Source organism: Stegostoma tigrinum, chromosome 4 (assembly GCF_030684315.1).
Source record: "Stegostoma tigrinum isolate sSteTig4 chromosome 4, sSteTig4.hap1, whole genome shotgun sequence".
NCBI lineage: Eukaryota > Metazoa > Chordata > Chondrichthyes > Orectolobiformes > Stegostomatidae > Stegostoma > Stegostoma tigrinum.
In genome coordinates this window covers 105652801-105670095 of record NC_081357.1, presented here as the reverse complement: position 1 = coordinate 105670095, position 17295 = coordinate 105652801, and the positions used below count along the sequence as shown (strand labels likewise).

Here is a 17295-nt window from a genome sequence, read left to right as displayed (position 1 = left end):
CTCTTGCACCGTTACTCCTTTTACATCTCATCTACATGCTCTCCTAAAGTAACATGATTCAGTATACACACTCCATTTTTAAGCTCATGACACTGTTTTAACCATCACTATTTCCCCTTCATGACCATAGTTTCAGCTGGAACCCTATGATTCACAACCTTGGCATCTTCTTTGACCCTGAGCTCAGATTGAGAGCTCATAACTTCTTTAGAAAAACTGTACACTTGTTTCTCTAATATTTTTAATCTTGATTGCTCTCTCAGTGATGCGCTGAGATCCTTATCCATACATGTTATTACCCGCATATCGACAATTAGAATATTTGCCTTGTCTGCCTGCCATTTTCCACTCTCCATTACCAAAAATTAGGCAAAACCCTGCTGCCCACATTCTAACTTACAGCTACTCACTTCCACACTCTCTCTGGCTTGTGGCTCAAAAATGACCCAATTTAAAAAATTCTCATGTTTAATTTGCTTTGAGACTAACTCAGACTCAACTGTGTAAATCTAAAAGCCTTACAATCCTTTGAGAACTCTGTGTTCCTCCAATACTGGCCATTGTTGTTTCCCTGACTTCCTTTGCTGCATCATGAACAGCCGTGTCTTCAGTCATTTTGGCTCTAAGCACCTGAATTCACTCTCTAAATCTCTTCACTGCTCTTTTTGCCATTAAGACATTCTTTAAAACATGACTCAATAACCTGTCCCAATGCTGTTATCTTTCGATTCATTAGTTTTTGTCCTATTATACTTCTCTAAACCTGCAGAATATGTTAATGCTATCCTGTAATTTGTTATTCAATATCTCCCCAAAAGGTGGTGATTTGTAGCAGAATAAACAGTCTGAACTTCCAACATTTGCTGGTTATCTCTGCCACAAAGCCAACAAGTCATCTTCTAAAAATAAAACTAGACTCAGTTATAGTGTCGATGATGAAATAGAAATCCATTACAGACTGCCAGTGGACCGATAACATGCAGGAAAAATCACTCAAGTGTCACGCAAAACTGAGGCAATAGTGAGGATGGGAGAAGTGGACGGAACTGAGAAGAGACAAACTGCAAAAAGAGCCTTAGCATTTATTCTAAACTGAGAGTGGATCAGAAATCTAATGCAGCTGAAACTCCATTTGTAAGTCATACAATGAAATTACAATAGCTGGCAATATTCACTGCTTTCTAGTGCGCTCTGTTCTATGTATTTTGCTCATTTACAATTAACATGCCACAATATACTGCATTGTGATTATTGCATATATTTTTCAAAACGATCATGAGGATTATTCATACTGGTTTTGGTAGACTGGACAAAATCTGATTCGTAAAGTCAAACAACATTAGCAAATGAATGACCATGATCCTGAAAGGACAGTACAAATTGGAGCCAATTTTTTTCTGCCCTATGTGTGTTGAAACAGCTGGGTTTTATCAGCGATGTCACAAGGGAACACTGGCAATCCCAAGAACATTTAATATCACATCAGTTGAACTTCACCATTAGTTTTCTGAAACTAACTTCACTGCAAAAATCACAAATTCCACAGCACTTGAGGGGTTGCAGTTAAGCAGCAGACACATTTCATCATTTGAATTAAGTAATCCCAGTTATTACATTCTTGTAGCTTTAAAATTGAAAAGATAATAAAATAGACATCCAAAGGTCTACTTTTCAAATGCTATCAAACATTATTGTTAGAATAATAGTTAGTGATCAACGATAAGACATTAACTAACAAAAGAAAAAAAAATTGCTTCATGGTTAGGGAGGTGGTTAGGGATTGTCCAGATTGAGATTACTCAGGAATACGGTTAAATAGCAGTTCACTACTTCCACTGCTCAAAAAGTAAACACAGGAGGCCTGCAAAGATAATGACTAAAATAAAAGGAAAAATTTGAAAATAAACTTCATGTAAAAAAATGTGCAACTCTGCAAGAAATCAGTATTGAAGCATGCTGCAAGTTTATTAGATTAATTAAATGGTTGTTTGAAAAAGCAATTATTGAGAGCTCCTAAAATGGAAGAGTGGATTAAGACCAGAAAAGTGGTGCAGACTCAAAATGTCCTTTTTCTAAACTGCAACATTGTAGAATTTTACAGCTCAAGTTTAAGTAATACAGATCTCATTATTGAAGGCTTTTTATATTTCACAATTAGACTTGACAGCTGTGACATTTGAGAGTGTCTTATTCTAGGGAAGCAACCAACTTGATTATTAATTCATGGGATGCTGGCACCTCCAACAATGCCTATACTTATTGTCTGTCCAAATTGCCCTTCAAGAGGTGGTGGTGAACCATTTTCTTGTACCACTGCAGTCATTTGGTGTCTTATAGGCATACAATATCATGTGGGAAGGTGTTTCAAAATATTGACCCAGTGACACTGAAGGAACAGTTATGTAATTCCAAGTCAGGGTGACAAGTCGGAAGGAAACTTGCAAATGGCGGTATTCCCATGTATCTGTTGCCCTTGTCTTTCTAGAAGGTAGTGGTCATAGATTTGGAAGCAGCCTTGATAAATTTTACATGCAAGCGCTAAGGTCATCAATACTTTTTTTGAATAAATGATTTGAGGGGAATTACATAAATTCTCAATTTTTATTTTCCACAGGTTACTCTTTTTCCAAGTTCTATCGAAATCCAAGAAAAAAAATGTTGCCAAATAATTTGGTAGTCAATGGGACATCCAACAGGCACTTCTAGACCTATATGTAGTAAAGCTGATTTAATTATGACATAAACGGATTATAGCTACTATTCATGAGCGGAATGACATTGTTTCATTATAGAACACCACTATTTCAGAGCCTCACCATAACAGAATTCTCAGACATTTTCAGTGGACATTTCTGTATTTTGCTTTCTGGGATGGCATCGCTTTCTGCTTTTTTTTGGATCAGTCTGGATCAACACTTCTGGAACTAGGATAGGTGTCTGCTCACAATACCTTCTCCAGTCAGTTAACTAGAAGTGCAGTGTATAGGTCCATTTGAATAGAATTGCTATTGCACTTTGAAAATAGTTCTTAATATTCACGCTTGACAATATTTTCTAGTTCTCTTCCCTTCTCTTTGGAGGAGCAAATGCATCTCAACCAAATCACTATCTTGTGTGTATGAATCTGGATACTGACCATTAATAATCTTTGTCAATATGAAAGTTAATACAGCCAAACTGTATAAAATCCCTAACTGTATATTATCCCAACTCAATTGGTATATTTGCCTGGTTGAAGAAAATGCCATTGTGCGAACCCAAGCCAACTATCACTTTCCAAATTCTGAAACTGAGAGGGGAGATGCAGCTTTCCAACCATGGCACTGTTTTAAGATCAGCTCACATTACAGAATCGGTGATGGAGTCATACAGCATAGAAACAGACCCTTCAGTCCAAGCTGTCCATGTTCACAAACTAAAACAGTCAAACCTGCCTGCGCTTGGCTTACATCCCTCCAAACCTTCAGTTGCTCCTTGTGTCCTTTTTGAATCTTTCTTGTCTCACCTTAAAAATATGCCCCCTAGTTTTGAACTCCTGCACCCGAGGGAAAAAGACCCTTTCTATTCACCTTATCGATGTCCCTCAATTTTATAAACCTCTACGAAGTTCACCCCTTAACCTCCTATACCCTAGTGAAAAATGTCCCAGTCTTTCCAGTCTATTTTTATATCTCCAAACCTCCAATCCCAGCAACATCCTTGTAAATCTTTTCTGAACCCTTTCCAGCTTAACAATATCCTTCCTATAACAGGGCAACCAGAGTTTATAAAGTTCTGTCCTTGTTCGGATTGCCAAAATTCAATACTTCACATTTATCCAAATTAAACTCAATCTGCCGCTTCTCAGCCCGCTGACCCAACTGATCAAGATCTCTAATAGTCCCAGATAATCATTTTCACTGTCCATAATTCCACAAATTTTGGTGTCCTTTGCAAACTTACTAACCATGCCTCCTATATCATCCATCGTTTGTATAAATGACAAACAAAAGTTGCCTTAGTACTGATCCCTGTGAAACACCACTGGTCACAGGCCTCCAGTCTGAAAAATAAACCTCATCATAAATCCTGGTCTCCCACTATTAAGCCAATTTTATATCCATTTGGCAAGCTCACCCTGAAGGCCACATAATCTAACTTTACTAGTTAGTCTACCATGCGGAACCTTGTCAAAGACTTGACCAAAGTCCATGTAAACAATGGCTACTGCTCTACACTCAATCATTTTGGGCTTCTTCATTAAAAAAACTCAACCAAGTTTGCGACACATGATTTTCCTCTCACAAAAACATGTTGATTATCCCTAATCAATCCTTGCCTTTCCAAATGCATGCAAATACTATCTTTTAGAATCACCAACAACTTAACCACCAATGATGTCAGACTCTCAGGTCTATAGTTTCTTGGCTTCTCCTTGCAGCCTTTCCCAAGTAATGGCACAACATTAGCCACCCTCCAGTCCTCTGATAGTTCCACCAGTTTATTGATGATACAAATATTTTCACTAGGGGCCTTGCAATTTTCTCCCTAACTTCTCACAACATCCTCGGACACACATGATCAGATCCTGGAAATTTATGTACCTTGATGACTTCTAAGACCTCCAGCACTTCCTCTCCTGTAATGTGAACTGTTTTCCAAACATCGATATTTATTTCCATTCTCTAGCCTCCATTTTTTTCAACAGTAAAATCTGTTGAAACTGCAAAATATTCATTTAATATCTCGCTCATCCCCTGAGGTTCAACACAAACACAACCTTGGTGATCTTCAAAGGTTCCTACTCTCTCTCAAGTTGCTCCCTTGCTATTATTGTATTTGTGGAATCTGTTTGGAGCACCTTTAACCTTATCTTCCAGGGCTATCTCATATTCCTTTTTTGCCTTCTTGATTTCCTTCTTAAGAAAGCCCTACACACTCTACACTCAGCGATTCAGTTGATCCCAGTTGTCTATATTTAAATAGGACTTTTTAAAAAAAAAATTCTTCACTAGAACTTCAATTTCTTTATACATTCATTGTTCCCTGATCTTACCAGCCTTGCCTTTCAATAAAAGGAACAAAATGCTCTTGAACTCTCATTATCACACTTTTGAAGGCCTCCCACTTGTAAGTCGTCCCCCTACCTATGATCAGTCTAATCCAAATTAACTTTGGAAGTTCTTGTTTCATACCCTCGAAATTTGCCTTACTCTAATCAAGAGCTTTAAAGGTGATGGAAGACTTATCCTTTTCCATAACTATTTTAAGAGTGTTGGAATTACGATGATAACCAATCCCAAAGTAAAAGGTGAAAGAATTGTAGAAGCTGTACGTTGGAAACAAAGACAGAAATTGCTGAAAAAGCTTAGCAGTCCAGTAGCATCTGAGGAGAGAAATCAAAACATTTCTGATCTCTCTCCACTAATGCCAAAAAGTGTTCCCCTAACACTTCAGTAACTTGCGCTGCTTTATTTTCCAAAAGAATCAAATCTGGTGGCTGTGGGTTTTGTACGGTATAGCACTTATTACACCTGGCAATGCTTTGACATAGCAGCCATTAGGGACCACCATGGAGCAATTCATTTAATACCATAGCTATTTAAACAGATGTATTATCTCCCCACAATAAAATTGTGCGTCACTAATTCTACAGTTTATGATCTACAACAAACTACTGTGCTAAAACAGCACTGGGAAAAAGCTGCCACTTACCAATGAAATATGTCCATTTTGCGTATCTATTCTAAAAACATACTGATAACTGCAACAGCTCTTGTTAAGTTGAAACTTAATCAATGGTCTGAAAGTTATTGGATTAAGACAAACAAAAAACATTGAAAATGTCATTATCCAGATGTTCTCAAGAAAAAGTTGGCAAAGCCAGGACATTATTCAGTAGTTCAGTATTTGGTTTCTTTATATTGGAAGAAAATGAGTTTCCCCCTACATGCCACTTCAACTTGCTTTTCCCAGGCTTTAAAAATTAAAGAAATAAAACTGGCAACATTCAATATGATCAGTTATTGGACTAAGGCCAGCATTAAACTAAATATCAGTGAATAATATTTACCATGGAATACTTAGCTGGGTTAGCATAGGATTTTGCATCCATCAGGTGCACCCAAAGTCTCTCATTGAATTCAAGTCATCTTGTTCAATGCATTTATGGCATATAACTGATGAGTTCACATCCAAAGAGAATAAAGAGCACAGAAATGAAGTACAAACTGCACAGGCTGTTCAATCCAATAAGTTCACCTTTCCAGAGAATCCAATTTGCCTCTCAAACAAGTAACAGGCCCTTAAATAAATCCAGACTTTTGTCTGAATTACCATACCCAAGAACAGTTCCAGGTTTTAATCACGTGGACAAAAATTAAGATATTTTTACAACTCAGACCTTGTCCCTCATGCAGTGGCTTGTCTTTGAAATATTCATAAAACAACATTTATACACTGCTTTCAATATTGTAAAGCGTTTCAAACAAGAACAGTCAAGAGCTCACAAAAGCCACAGATGAGAGTTTCAGCATCAGGTAAGTTTAATATTGCTTTTCTAACAATACCGTGGTTATATGGTTAGAAACACATTTTGGGGTCAAGCACAACAGCAAGGTTGTAAATATCTTACACACCTTGAGGAATTTGCTCAAAATGGGAATGTTGTTTAGGAAACCAAGTCTGTGGCAGAACCTGAGACAATAGTTTCAGACTTCCCAAAGTTTAGTTACAAGAAATTTCTGTTCAGTGTAACAACAGTCAAACTACGAGAAATCAGACAGTCAGGGGACCCAATGAAATGGTGGTGAGGTGGAGTAAAGTATAATCAAAATAAATAGATAACCTGTTATATTTTTGGATGAACTTGTTGAGGGTAGCACGTAGGTCAGAAACATAAGTGGGCCAAAGAAAACTTCAAAGCTAAAAACACTAGGATGGGAAGATGATTCTCTAACCATAAACAAAGAATGAAAGCATGCTGCAACAGTTCAATCCAGTTCACTCACAGAGGAGAGCCACCAAACAAGAATGGCCTGGCCAGTTGTGTGGGCATTTACAGACAGATTAAGAAGGGGGTGTAGCAATTTTTTTTGCAGCCAAGACACCACAATGATAACTGTCATTCTTTTCAACCAATCGGCACTAATTGCTATTTCTGTACTCTGGCCAAACTTGACATCCAATTATTGGGATTCGAATGCGGAATTGCGGTGTAAAGATTGACGGATTTGGGAAGCAACAACACATTTAAGTATTTGGTAGTCTGCAGGCAGAGATTTTATGACAAATTCTCAAAGAGTAGGGTGCTGCTGGTTTAATGCAAAATGCTTCTCACATTAGCATTCTCCTTGGTATTGTATACTTTCATGAAGTCTCCGTTTGTTAAACTCCTTTCAAGAGTAAGTTTGTTTCTTCTCCCCAATAAGACTGTGAGAATTAGGAACAGGAGTAGGCTGTTTGGTCCCTTGAGCCTGCTCCACCATTCAGTGGGGTCATGGCTGGTCTAACATTCTCATGTACATTTTCCTGATCTTTCCACATAAGCCTGCATTCACGTACTGATTAAAAAACTGTCGCATTCTTAAATATACACAGAGACTCTGTCCCCACTGGTCTCTGTGGCAAAAATTCGCAACCTTCTGTGAGAAGAAATTCCTCTTCACCTGAGTCTTAAATTGGAGCCCCTTTCTTCTGAGACTATACACGCTGGGTCTAGACTCTCCTAGGAGGAGAGAAACATCCTCTCAACTTGAAGAATCCTATGTTTCAATGCGATCACCTTTAAGCTAAATTTTCTATTGTTTAGATTAGCCTTTAGAACTCTCTCTGCATTGCTTGAAGGGTGAATGCTTCCTCATGTCTCCACAATTAGAACTATTTGCTGGTTTAAACTGCACCTGAATCAGAGATTTATGTGCTTCCAGCACAATGGCAGATTGAAAAACAATGCTTCAACTCAATTTTGCTTGCTTCTTTAGGTGTGGCAGGTACTGAGTTCACTACAAATCTAGCTCTTGTGCTTAGAGATAGTAGGAACTACTGAAGTTGGAGAATCTGAGATAACAAGGTGTACAGCTGGATGAACACAGGCCAGGCAGCATCAGAGGAGCAGGAAAGCTGATGTTTCGGGTCTGGACCCTCTTCAGAAGGGTCCAGACCAGAAACGTCGGCTTTCCAGCTCCTCTGATGCTGCCTGGCGTCTGTGTTCATCCAGCTCTACACCTAGATGTTGTGCCCATTTCCTTATTGCTTTGGAAGTATTTGTAGAATATAAAAAATTTGTGGCACAAAGCAACAATTCATCCCAGTTCGACGTTATAGGCTCAAGCCTCACTTCAAAAGTCAAGGGCGTGCTGCAGTTTGACACTTTAGTGCAGGACAGAAGTCGTTCTGGTCAACTTTCAATGAGGCATTAAGCAGACTTATTTTGCTTCTCAGATTTATTTAAAAGATCGCATAGAATTCTTTCCAAAAAGCAGCAGACATGGAACCAAACTTCAACAGCACAGAAACACATTGCTTTAGGTTACTTGTTGTCTAGGGTATCTTGTTTGTCTACAAAGCAATTAACTGACCGTGAAAGGCTTTAGAGGTGCCCTGAGGCGCATAAAGGACTTTAAACAAAACTTTGCTTGATAAATCTTGCAACATACGACATTATACTTTACAGGGTTGAATTTTATTTGCTATAATCTTCATCACTTAGAAATTTTGGCTACATCCTTGTGCCGTCCTTTGTCTGCTTTAGAAAGTTCAATTAGCCCAACGAACCATTAACTCCAGTCTACTTTCAAACTCCAGAAACCCATTCAACAAATATCACTGAACAACCTCAACTCAGGCTTTCAACATCCCTTCTTCTCCATCAGCAAGGCCATCTCCTTAAAACCAACTATTGCCTGCCCAGCTCAGCTGTGCAAATTCTCAACCATGCCTTTGTCATCTCCATATTTGATCATTACAACAACGTTCTAACTTGCATCACATCCCAAATATTCCATAAACAGTAGCTCAACTGAAACTCTTACTTGTATCTTACATTGCTTGAATTCCAGCTTGCACTTGATGATTTTGTTGGGCCACCAGTTTTCCAGCAGCTCAGTTTAAAACTGCGACCTTGGTGCTTAAGAACTTCCATGATTTCACCATTTCTTGTGTTTCAAGTTCATCCAGTGCTACAATGGTATAAATTTGTAAACTGTGCTTTAGCAGCAATCAATGAGTTTTGTTTCATTTGTGTGTTGGTCTGTGCTTGCACAGTTGACATGTGATTCTTGTGAAACACCTTTCCCTTAGAAAGAAATACTGAAGTTAAAAGAAGGAAAAATAAATATTCCAAGGGATGTAAAGTGAGGAATATTTTGTGGGTCATGAAACCATTTCTTGATACAGTACAGCCTACTTGCTCAAGGCATAAATCTGGATCAGTTTTCAAAATACTATCATTTTGTAGGCATGGCAGGTTGTGCAAATACATAAAAACAGAATATCCAAGAGGAAATAAATAAATATTACAGAAATTATCAACTGTCACTACGGAGTCCAAGTGAATGGTGATACAAGACAACGATATTGGGAGGCACATTCTCCTTTTCTGTTCCGTGTTATTTGTAAAATAAGACCACAATTACCTTGATCAAACTAAAGTACACTGTAATGATTAGTGAGAGCTATTTAATTAGAATGCTGATGGTAGCTAACTAACTTCTGCAACCTGTTTGCGAATGATTTATCCAGGTTAGTAGTCGACGGAAGCAAATTATTGCAAATGCTGCAAACCTGAAAGAAGAATTGAAGGTTCTTCTGGAAAAACTCAGTAGGTCTGGCAGCATCTGTGGAGACAGAAACAGATTCAATGTTTCAGGTCCAGTACAACTCATCTTTGGAACTGAATAGAGTTGGAATTTTGTTTCATATTTGCTCCTAAAAGAAGGGGAGGAGAAGCAAGTGGAACGGATGGTGAGTATGCCCGTTTCTGAATGAGGGAGCAGAGAAATTAAGGCTATTGATGCCATGTTGGTCATTCTTTAAGAGGAGGTCAAATATAGGCAAAAGGCCAGAAGGGTCCAGGTGAAGAGGAAACATTGGAGACCAGTGAAATGGTCCATAGAGTCGGGAAAGGATTCCTGTCCAAGGAAATGGGCGAAGGTGATGAAAGGAGAGTTAAAGTCTAGTGATGCCTGAAATTCATTAACTTGGGGGCATAAAGGGATGAAACTAAGTGTGGATATGATTTGACAAATAACCGCCAACTATCTGCCTTCGGACAGAAAACTCAAGAACGGATGTACGTACACAATGGTGCATGCAGGCAGGGAGCTCTTCACTCTGTAGTCTAGACGCCAAGAATTAGTGCCGTTTACAGAGCTAAACCTCCCAGAAATGATCGTTGCCAAGGCTGAAGTGACCCAGCATCATTAACATCACCAAAAGTCACGGATATTGATTCCATATAATTTCTTGGCTATTTCCTTGTGTTAATCCCGATAAGAAGTAAATTTAACATGCTGATAGACTGTAAGATAATCTACAAAGTTTAGATTTTTCACTGCAATAACGTCACCTGCTTCTGGCACAGAACACTGATTGCTAAAAACATTATACATATCTTCAGCATACTTCACCAGTTCTCCAAATTCTCTGTGCTATTTAACATAGCTCAAGGTCAGACACATGGGTATCTGGCTGCCTATTATGATCCCAGCTGATGGGCAAGTCATGTCCAAGAATGAAACCTGGCTTGATACATCACAAGGTTAAATTCTGCCGTTGGTTACCAAATTGGTTAGTCGCTGAAATATATTCCTTCAAGGCTGGCAAATCCATTTTGCAAAATAAATTAAACAAATAAAGTTTTGCCATTTATAAACAGTTAAGGCATTAACATAAACAGCAAACAAAGTTTCAAACAGTTTGCCAACGCTGTCCTTTTACAGATGTTCAATCCTACTTCTGAATTCCTCGATTCCAACTCTTGAATCTCTCACCTCACTGATTCTTTTCAATTCTTTCCTTGAATGGATGAGTTTTAAGACTTCTTTCTGCGTCTGCTTGCAAGAACTTTCTTCAATTTTGAAGTTCTAAATTTCTCTTCACTTCTGACAGCTTGTCAACTTTTATATACTCTCAGAACTTAGAAATTCCATAAAGTTAAACTCTTCTGCCACAAGGAAACTGTTCTCCTGAACCTCTCATTTGATTCTCTGCTGGAAGGAAGCTGTTCTCCCTTAACTGAAGTTCTGCATTTTCTAAAATGAAGTCAAAAGCTACACAAAACTTCTGACCTGCTGTGTACTTAACAGTATAATTATTCTTTTTATTAACATGTGTCCCACTGAATACTTGTCTGGATCATATGCCCTCTTGGGAATTTTTTTAGGTCACTGTTCCATGTGACTTTCTGGCCTAACTAAAACAAACATAACTTCAAAATAACTGAAATTACACCATCTTCTCTTCTAATAATTTATTTCCAAAAATTATAACATTTTATAAAAGTTTATCACAGCCTGCATTCTATCCTTAAGTTGCATTAGAGAAACTGAAATAAATCTGGGTAACACCTCAGCAAAGGATAGAAACTCCATCTGCTGGCTCAGACAAATGCAAAAGATCCAACTGCATTATTCAAGACCTAAGGTGGTCGCTTATTGTCCTCTCAGTTTTCCTTAATCAGCCATCACTATCAAAAATAGATCATAAAATGTGAGGCTGGATGAACACAGCAGGCCAAGCAGCATCTCAGGAGCACAAAAGCTGACGTTTCGGGCCTAGACCCTTCATCAGAGAGGGGGATGGGGAGAGGGAACTGGAATAAATAGGGAGAGAGGGGGAGGCGGACTGAAGATGGAGAGTAAAGAAGATAGGTGGAGAGAGTGTAGGTGGGGAGGTAGGGAGGGGATAGGTCAGTCCAGGGAAGATGGACAGGTCAAGGAGGTGGGATGAGGTTAGTAGGTAGATGGGGGTGCGGCTTGGGGTGGGAGGAAGGGATGGGTGAGAGGAAGAACCGGTTAGGGAGGCAGAGACAGGTTGGACTGGTTTTGGGATGCAGTGGGTGGGGGGGAAGAGCTGGGCTGGTTGTGTGGTGCAGTGGGGGGAGGGGACAAACTGGGCTGGTTTAGGGATGCAGTAGGGGAAGGGGAGATTTTGAAACTGGTGAAGTCCACATTGATACCATTAGGCTGCAGGGTTCCCAGGCGGAATATGAGTTGCTGTTCCTGAAACCTTCGGGTGGCATCATTGTGGCAGTGCAGGAGGCCCATGATGGACATGTCATCTAGAGAATGGGAGGGGGAGTGGAAATGGTTTGCGACTGGGAGGTGCAGTTGTTTGTTGCGAACTGAGCGGAGGTGTTCTGCAAAGCGGTCTCCAAGCCTCCGCTTGGTTTCCCCCAATGTAGAGGAAGCCGCACCGGGTACAGTGGATGCAGTATACCACATTGGCAGATGTGCAGGTGAACCTCTGCTTAATGTGGAATGTCGTCTTGGGCCCTGGGATAGGGGTGAGGGAGGAGGTGTGGGGGCAAGTGTAGCATTTCCTGCGGTTGCAGGGGAAGGTGCCGGGTGTGGTGGGGTTGGAGGGCAGTGTGGAGCGAACAAGGGAGTTACGGAGAGAGTGGTCTCTCCGGAAAGCAGACAGGGGTGGGGATGGAAAAATGTGCACCTCCAGTCGCAAACCATTTCCACTCCCCCTCCCATTCTCTAGATGACATGTCCATCATGGGCCTCCTGCACTGCCACAATGATGCCACCCGAAGGTTGCAGGAACGGCAACTCATATTCCGCCTGGGAACCCTGCAGCCTAATGGTATCAATGTGGACTTCACCAGTTTCAAAATCTCCCCTTCCCCTACTGCACCCCTAAACCAGCCCAGTTTGTCCCCTCCCCCCACTGCACCACACAACCAGCCCAGCTCTTCCCCCCCACCCACTGCATCCCAAAACCAGTCCAACCTGTCTCTGCCTCCCTAACCGGTTCTTCCTCTCACCCATCCCTTCCTCCCACCCCAAGCCGCACCCCCATCTACCTACTAACCTCATCCCACCTCCTTGACCTGTCCGTCTCCCCTGGACTGACCTATCCCCTCCCTACCTCCCCACCTATACTCTCTCCACCTATCTTCTTTACTCTCCATCTTCGGTCCGCCTCCCCCTCTCTCCCTATTTATTCCAGTTCCCTCTCCCCATCCCCCTCTCTGATGAAGGGTCTAGGCCCGAAACGTCAGCTTTTGTGCTCCTGAGATGCTGCTTGGCCTGCTGTGTTCATACAGCCTCACATTTTATTATCTTGGAATTCTCCAGCATCTGCAGTTCCCATTATCTCCAAAAATAGATCATCCTATTTTCATTAATTTTATCAAAAAAAAGTCAGCTAGCATTTGAAGAAAGAAATAATTACTGTTTAAAGCTGATGACCTGACATCAGAACACACTGTTCTGATAAAAGGTTATCCCCCTATGATGTTCATCGATTAGTTGTTTTTGGATTCTTCCTATTTAAGAGTTGGCTGTACTACCTTGACTTGCAGAACAGTGTTAACACTACCAAAAAAGAATAATTAATTGTAAGGAATTTTTCAATGTTCTAAGGACACAAGAAATACAAAGAGGTGTGTTTCTGGTCCAGCCATTTACGCAACACCTTACTGCAAAGTGTAAGTTTAACTGAGTATCAACTATCGTGATCAGCAGTTAATCTCCACTCAGGAAACACTGCACTCTAATCAATGAATGAATGAAGTTTCTTTCTTCACACAAATGGGACTTCTCCCTCAAGCAATGGCCAATTGATTTGGTATTTGTTACTTTATGTATCGCAAAACATAAGTTTACAAACAAGTTTATGTTGTAGCCGAGGTGTCTAGGATAGTCATTTCAGTGGAATGTTATTCACAGATTTTCCTCTTATGAAGGATAGGTAAAGACTCGTTTCATTCCGCAGACTAGAAAGAAACTGCTAGACCAGTGGCCCAAATAACTCAAGGCACGGTAGTTCTGACTACGTTATCCACTCAATGACGGCTCCTCTGCCTTAAATCCTGGGCAGGTAATTGAACCTCTAAATGAAATTTTTAATCAACTTACTTTTATTGTTACAAACATAATGGTACCAGTAAGAAATACATTTTGAAAATATGGGCTGAAATGCATAGAAAATCAGCTTCCAAAATAAACATTAGTTCGCGAGTATGTTGTTATATTCGCATATGTAGTAAATAAAAATTAACTAACCTGACAAGCAAAAATAATAATGATAATTAATCCAAAGGTTAGGTCATCTTTCAAAAAGAGTGAGCAATAAATACAATAATCAGTTTAAAAAAAACTGAATTTGGGGTGTGAAAACATCCATGTTGTCCAACAGACAAATCCTAAAACGCTGTCTTTTCTTTTGATATAAACTGTAGTCTGCAGCTATCTGATTCGGTGCTTTATATTTCACTCTTTTGAATCTGGGTATTGCTCGTGCAGCTTATGGCTTCACCATCCCATAATGTAGTGTGGGCCATTATCATCATATTGGTTCATTTTTCTTCTCAGTTAGGAATCTTCGAAGATGAGAGTAGTTTGGAAAGACAGCAAGTCCTTCCAGGTGTGATAACATTAAACAAAAGATATGCCCAACTACTCAAGATGCTTTCAAACCAAGTAATTTTGTTGGCGAATCAAAGCTTCTTATACATTAGAGGGCATTATAAAATACCAACGTGACTGAATAGTAAGTCTCAACATGTTTCAATGCACTATTGAAAGATTTTCCCATGAACAAGAACGAACTCATTAAATAAAACATTAGGTTTTAATTAAATCAGATCAGGTCTAAACTAGCTCTCATACAACTTGTGTTGATTGATTAAAATCTGTTCACCCAAGAGAAAGGGTTTCTATGGAGATTGGTAAAAGTAACCACAATATATTGTATTCTCACAAACCCTTTGGCGCTTCGACTACATATAAGATTTGAAACTTTTGACTTAAGATCTTGATTGGCAATGAAACAGATTAATGAGCTGTGGAATTTAAAATCTGGTACTCAATACTCTCCCCCTCAAAGTATTTAAAGCTATCTATAAAACTTGTTGATTTGATCAACCTAGCATCATCAAAACTAATGACTAAATTTTTCTTTGAGAAAAGAACAATATCACCATCTTGTGTTGCAATCAGTGTGGACAGGTTGACACAGATTTGATGGGCCTCTTCTGCGCTGTACGACTCTGGTGGATACACTGGAAGGCAAACTAAGTATGTTGGTGGATGAGGAAACTTCACATTATGCACATTTGTTGATGACTGAAGGAATCAACCAATAAGAAGGGGAGTCTGGCACAAGCACCACGTGTGATTCATGAGAAGTTCACAGCTTTTGATGTTGGCTGGTGTTGCAAAAGTGCTGCAAAGACTAATAGTGATAATGGCATTCATGAGTTATGTTAACACTTTCTTCTACCTTCAGGTTGGGGTGTCTCAGGCCTGATGGATAAAAATGTCCAGCATCTTCCCTCTACTGTGTAGAAACAGGCCCTTTGACGTAACAAGTTCACACCAACCCTCAGCGCATCACACTCTGACCCATACCTCTATAACCCACCTCGACACAGGGAGAATGTCCAAACTCCACATAGTAAGTTACCCGAGGGTGGAATCGAACCTAGGTCCCTGGGTCTGTGAGGCAGCAGTGCTAACCAGTGAGCTACCTTGCCACCATCCGTGAAGCACAGCTTTGCATATAGTGTTGGTCACTTGGGCTCCAGCCACCTCATTTTATAGAAAATCCCTGAATATATAAGTCTTCCAGCCTGTCAATATGCTTAAGCCAGCCAAACTGTCTGTTTGAGCAGCACCAAAATATTTGGAAAGCTTGCCTTTGAGAGAACAGCTTTAATTGCGATTTTGCCCATCCACAAGAAACCCAGAATATGCCACCGCCAACAGTAAGCTTCATTTCTTGATAATTAGAAGTATTTCATGCTTCACAGCTATACGTCAAGATTTTGTAAACACAAGTTTCCACCAATATTTTGACCATAGGAATCAGGTTGATGTTATTCCATGCATGCTTCATGAGTCTGCCAAAGATGAAAAAATCATATTTCCTGTATCAAGTTCTACACAAGAAACAGGCCGCTTCTCATCATGAACCCAAGGTAGCAGCATACGGCATTGAGCAAAAAAATTTTAGTCATATTACTCAGGGAGTCACAAAATATAACCACACACAGTAAATGAACAAAGAAATTACATTACACTAGGAGTTGGCTCTTTGGGCTTTATCTAATATTATTCTCTTCTACTGAAAGTGAACTATCACCTCTTTAAGCTGTTCCAAAAAAGTGAAGTTGGACCATATTTCCATCCTTCTAACATACATGAAACACAAAGATTCCAATATTAACATATTGCCAAAATCTTAGAATATTTCTCCAATACTTAAGTAACGCAATGCACACATCATCTTCTAAATTTTAAATATTTAAAGAAATAAACAAGTCAGGCGGTTGTTAAAAAGTAATTATGAAGCTAAAGGGAGCACTAATTTTAACAAAACACTGATGGTAATCTCTTCAGAATATAAGAGAGACAGAATTACAGTTGTGATAATCATGTGATATTATTTATAATGATCCATTGTTTCATGAGACTACTTCTATACATGACATATACGGAGGGATGTTGGTCCTTGGGGTTGGCACTTGCATTTGAAATGCAATTAGTACACATCTGAGGCCTTGCAGCAAAACCCATTCTTTGTACCCTATCTTCTAGACTGTTGACCTGCTTGAGCCGATCTGCCTTCTTAGCTTTTCAGGCTCTCTTTAACATCTATCTGCCTTTCTGTTCTTCCCCATTCTTCCTTGTAATAAATATTTAGGCTCAGCTGAAGACATTTTGTTATTCGTAAGTAGATTTTGCAAAGAATAGAAACTACAACCACTTACACATATATTAAAAGAAACAACGGTCAACGCAAATTTTTTTTTCAGTCTATCAGGGATTGTGAGCATTTAAACAAGAAATTCAAACACCCAGTAATTAAATAACAGAACTATGCCACAAGATTTTACACTGAAGAAAATCAAATTTTGTTGTATATCAAAAACAGTTAAACAAAGCACGGATTATTAATATGGCAACTTGTAAAGGTATGCCATCAATTCAAATTTTCAATTACACATGCCATCCTCAGAGTTCTCTTATCTTTCAAAGTCTTCGGGTTTTATGATTAATTTTTTTTCTGATATCAACTCCAAGAAAGTCTGTTCGACCAGTTAATGAAATCATGAATGTTCGGCTAATTCTCAACTCCACCTTC

The 17295-nt window shown here is 39.4% G+C and overlaps 1 protein-coding gene across 3 annotated transcripts in view; it reads right to left on the bottom strand.

The window, feature by feature from the left end:
- agpat5 (1-acylglycerol-3-phosphate O-acyltransferase 5 (lysophosphatidic acid acyltransferase, epsilon)) overlaps positions 1-17295 on the bottom strand; it is a 99427-nt gene that overhangs the window by 9596 nt on the left and 72536 nt on the right. The gene's annotated exons all lie outside the window — the stretch shown is intronic.